The sequence below is a fragment of the Polyodon spathula genome, chromosome 22, assembly GCF_017654505.1.
Source record: "Polyodon spathula isolate WHYD16114869_AA chromosome 22, ASM1765450v1, whole genome shotgun sequence".
Classification (NCBI taxonomy): domain Eukaryota; kingdom Metazoa; phylum Chordata; class Actinopteri; order Acipenseriformes; family Polyodontidae; genus Polyodon; species Polyodon spathula.
Window position 1 is genome coordinate 3,793,071 of NC_054555.1, and position 5,901 is coordinate 3,798,971.

The window sequence follows — 5,901 nt, forward strand, 5'->3', positions numbered from 1 at the left end:
TGAAGAGACTGAGGAACAGTATTTTTGCTTGACAAAAAATAAAGAAAAACAACCAACCCTTTCAACAACAAAACATTCTCCCAGAACCAAAATCCTCTACTGGACGTAAAATGAATGAAATGCACTGGAAAACCATCCTGTTGACTATTCTGAAACAAAGCATGCAGCAAAGGCTGTTCAAACATGTTTATACATGATATGTATAGATAGACAGTGTATAATAATAATGCAAGCGTTATTAACATAAGGGATTTTTAAAAATAGTTTTATTAACATTCCTGCATGTAACACAAAGAAAATAAATAATTATTATAGGCTCCATGGTATTGGTCTTTTTTTCTTTACATATTTCTGTAATGTCACATTTGCACTAGTCTTGTGCTGGGAGAAACGTAATCATGAAGAGGACATAGCTGAAACTTTCCTGTACGTCACTGAGACTTAAAAGTTATGCTTGAAAAGTATTCGGAGGCAACACTGAACTATGTTCATGTTTGCTATACTGTACATATCAAAAATAATTTATAGACAACATTATACCAACATTATATCATACAATATTATATGTAAGGTTTGATCTAACGTTTGAAATAGATTAAAAAAAAAAAAAAATACACACACACACACACATAGAACAGTGTTTCACTCCTTTGTGTTATACAGGAAAGTGCATTGTGTTTGAGTGGCTTGCCTCCTTGATCGTTTTTACCCGAGCTTCATTGGCAGAACATGAGATTCATTAGGGGAAGCATTTGGTTGGTTAATGACAGGAAAGGCCTTGAAAGGGTTTTTATTCTCCTGGTGAAGTGAAGAATGTGCAGGACTACATGAAAGCAATACTTTCAGAAATATATTGGATTTAGTAGCATGTACACAATTTACATTGCTGGGTTTGTACTGTTAATGAAAAAAAAAACGACTCTTAATGAAATGCAGGTGCTGCCCTGGCTCACGAGAGCGGCGAGGTCTACAAACGGACTTTAAAATGTTAGCGTAGCCTTCCCGATATATTAAAATGTTGTAACGTACACGGAATGAAGTCTATTGAAAACGTTTTTACTCGTCGATTACAATATATATTTTTTACTTTTCTTGAACTGCAGTATGGTATAATAATATTCATAATTAAAATGAATAAACAATGTGCACTACAAAGATTGAGCAAGTAGGTTTTATTATTAGGTTCCAATGTAACCGCATATTTCTCGCAATAGCAACTAGAAAACAAGAATACTAACTCGTTCCCAGAGCACCACTTCATTTTTGCAGATGCAGTGATAAGTAAATCAAATATTGGTATCTGATGACATTTCTTTATTTTAATTGCTGTTAAACCCTATGGTAAGTATAAATGAGCTGCCTTTAGTCGGCGGTCAATCATCATATCCGCTTTGTGAGGGTTTAGCATGCATGATACGAAATGATCCACCACCTTCCCCGAAGGAAAGAAAAAAGGAGAAAAGGGGGGGTCAATTAAAAATATTATTATTAGTCCTATTTAAAGCCAATTAAATGGGACCGTCCAATGTAGAGGACATCTCCAGCCATCTAATTAGCATCCTCAATTTGAGGATGCCAAAAGGAATGGGCTTTTAACTAATTTAAAGAAAACCGGTCCAAAAACGACTGCAAATTAAATGTTTAAACAAAACCGGGGAGGTGGTACAGAGCACCCCCCCTAGAGTCCACTGGTCGACCAACGATGCCCTGTCGCCAGCAGACTCCGCGTGGGCGCGCTCTAAATTAACCCACGACAATATTATTAGTAGTCGTAGTCGTAATGGTTTTGTTATATGAAGCCGTTTCCCCAAATAAACTGACACAAGTAATAGTACAATGTGTTTTGTACGTCAGCGTTATGCTGCTTATTAACTCGTATGTCCTTCCCAAGACGTGCCAGGATTAAAACACACACTGTACATACTGGTCCGGACCGCGGCGGGAATGCGCACGTCAGTAACTACTCAACTGTCTAGCCGACTGATAGTTCAGTTTGATTATGTAGGTTTTATCAGAAAGCCATTCGAATTGTTTTGATAATTAACTTAACAAGCTTATCCGTTACATTTCGTTCTTGTTGCTAGTATTGCATTTGATAAAGAAAAGCATGTGCTAGTAGCCGTAGTACTCATAACGCCAGTTTATATTGTAAGCGTAGTATAATATAATTGCACACATGCCAACAGCCCCTATATGGTCGGGACAGTCCGATTTCCTAACAAATGTCCCGCGTCTCAATGCATAGGAAGAAAGTCCCGATATTTATCCATAGAAAAAAAATATTTATTCTGCATAGTAGTTTATTGAAAACCACACGCTGTGCTATTCGTGCGGCTGACATCAGCTGATCACCAACTTATACAAAGCTAAGAGCGCTTCACTGTCTAGTTTTACTGTCATGATGGTCGTGTTGAGATACGTCTATTTATATGATAATATATATTGTCAGCGTCCCGCTGAACAGTTTCCAAACGTTGGCAAGTATGTAATTGTATATTACAAGTACAGTATAATCTTTATTACTGTAGGTTTTGATTGTACTGTTTTTGTTTTGATGTGATTGAAATGCCATTTCAGTGTCTTTTAGTATTGTATCAATGCAGTATACACTGTGTGCATGTTGTTTGGAAATTACATTGTATACAAAATGTATGTGCTTTAGTGTGTTATTTTTTCTGGTCCAGCATTGCAATCTAGTGGAAGTTTTGTAAAACCATCAATGCCATATAGTCATCACTGAGGTTTACGACACTCGGATGCGTCAGTCGCGTTTTACTGTCTTTGTATTAAGAAACTAATTAATTAACATTGTTTATATATAATCGGTGGCAAATCGGCCTGTATGCAGTTACACTGCGCTTTCTCCAGTTTCACCAGACGAAAATGCAGTCAAAGCAAAGCGAACGAGACGAGCTACAGTAATGTCAAACAGTTAATCATTTAACAGTTTTAGATACGTTTTTTTTTTTTTTTTTTTTTGTTTAAATCTGTGATCTTTAGTTTTTGTGCGTTTGCAAGTGAACAGTGATATTAGGGCCTTATCGAGCACTATGTTTTGCAATATTGAATACTGACTTTGGATACGGTTTTAATTCTGTAAACTGGTGTTTGTAATTATTTTGCTAAATTGTATTAACTTTTTTACGCAGTTCTGTGTTCGGGTTAGAACAGGCCAAAATAAAATAATCAGATATGCGTTACACTCGTTTAACTGTCACCAAAGTCAACATTTATAGGTTCGGATATGTGAGTGCTGACTGTAGTAGTACCAACTTGGTGAGATCCATATGCGTGTGATGATTTAAGGGAACAGTTAATACCAGTGCACAAATGATTATTTGTGCAATTTACGCATTTGTAAAGCTTACTGCATTTCTGTTTAACCCAGGTAAAATAAACTTCAGTTGTGAAGTGCCGGAAAGTGGTTAGTTTTGCAGTCCCCCTTGAGGCTACTTTTCTATCAACCTGTGACTCAGCGGCTGTCAAAGAAAACATGAAAAGCGCTGCTAAATCTCCCCGAAAAATTGCTCCTTCTAGTGCTCCAAAGACGTCGGCGGAAGACGGCCAAAGAATCCTTCACAATGATAGAAAGAAGGTAAGAGACCCTCAAAAGGAAAAGGCACAACTCAGACGTCTGAGGGAGTAGCTAGGATCCCGCAAACTGTTGGAAAGACTATCCCTTATCTGGGTAGCAAAGCAACGATTTGCCCCAAGAAAACAACTAGTAAAGATACACCTGCTGCCATATCCAAGAGGATAAAGAAAGAGTCTGGTGCACCCCAAACTGATGAGAAGAAAGCTTCTTCTGTGGGCAGTGAAACCAGCATTCGCCCAAAGAGAACAACTGCAAGAATTCCACCTGTTGGCCAACACTCTCTGATAACACAGCTTTACCATCATAATAAGATGGATGTAAATTATAATGTATAGTAAACCTTTTTTTATTTAAATTGTAGCATTAAAATACTTTGAGTGGTCTTTTAAATTAACTGCCCTACCTGATGGATAAATATGTATCTCATTTAATTTCCAGTACTAAGGTATACCCTATCTGAAGCAGAAGGATGGAAAATGAGTGGCCACTATGCCTCAATTCTATATGAAGGTATGGAAAGATCATCTTCATTTAGTATAAACCTTTAATTGTTTTTGTGTTTGTTATATTTTACAAACTGTAAAAATGTTAACAGTTAATCCATCACTAGTGTAACTTTCTATTCTGGATACAAATTTTAAAAAATTCCAGCAGGGGGCAGAGTGCTCAATTACACGGTCAATCTGAAATTGATAGAGGTACAGAGAAACGCAGACCAATGTGTTTGAGTAGCATTCATTCTGTTAGATTGGTGCATGAGCTTGCGTGGGAGTTTTTTTTTTTTGTTGTTTTTTTTTCCCTCCTCATGGAATCATATTGCTAAGTCACCAAACCCGATTCTCATCATTACAATGCGAAAGTCACATTTGACTTGCACAATATACGCATTGATTTAATCGTAAATATTTCAGTGCTGATTTGAAATAGTTACTACAGCACACACTTTGGAAGTTTGAGTTTACCAGGGGGCAGAGATGTACTCATTGGAAACATAACGAACATAGAAAAGAATGCTGCAGTGCTAACATAACTGAAAATATACATTTCTATCCCTCAGGTGCCTTTTTTTGAGGAAGCTGTTCAAGTCTGCTTTCTTACAACACACTAATCACACCTTCTGGCGGCACAAAGTGAAGCCTGCACACTGGCAGTGGACCCCCGAGAATGTGATTTGGCTCCAGGTGGGCATCTATAAGTCCCCAAATCGTACTATAATTTGTGTACATGCCTTTGGTGTTTAAACGCTAGTACCATGTGCATGGATTATGGTCACATTAACAACGTCATTACCTTTATGTAGATGCTTTGAAATTTGGCATGCAGTGTCTGTATGCTCTTGTAGAAGTTCATGGGGGATGCATCATGCAGTATTGAACTAGTTGTTTTGTTGCCTACATCAGAATTGTTTTAAAGTGAAAAAAATATGACTTCAAGAAAAGTTATGAAGCGTCCTGAAAAGTGTCATGTTGAACAGAATTTGTCTGAATTCAAGTCTTCACTGCCGCTTTTTTCACTTGGTCTTGAGAGTTGTTTCCCCTTGCCACCCCCCCCCCCCCCCCCCCCCCCCCCCCCCCACACACACACACTTTATATATATATATATATATATATATATATATATATGGAAGGTTGTTAACTCAAAAGCCCAAGTTAAAAATATTACATTGTAAAATTTGAGTAAAATAAATAAATAAATAAATTTAAAAAAGGCCATAAAGGTTTCCATTCTAGTTTTGCCTTCCTGGACATATGGCATTCACCCCGTTACTGTCAAGTGGTCTGGAAGGAGCGACTGGCTAGCTAAATGTACGTAGTTGTCTTCCTTGCATACGACAATATTAGCAACGAGATAAATATCAATGTATTTGTTATTGCAAAACAAAATTAATTGGAAATGGTTTCACTTTTGAAAGCATATGTAACCCATGAGTTCAATATGGGTGAAAATACTGCTGTGAAGAACACTGATCCGCACAAGATTTCACTTCAGAAAGTTACATCGTCGAGATTGTCATCGAACACTCATATGCATCTCCTTTTCAAAGATAAATAAGTTTCTGTAAAATACATAATTTGCTTTAAGAGATGACCAAAGATCCTTGTTTGCATGCTTAATACAGTATATCTGAGCTATTCTTCAAAACATCAACACAGCAATTATGCAAACCACGTGTTGTTTTGCCCAAAATAACAACCTATCAAACAATTTGAAAGGCAACAGAAATCTCTTCTGTTATCCAATCAGAAAAATCTCTTGGTGTTTCCTGGCAGTCTGCGTGACTAATGCCTGTCATATGACTCTGACA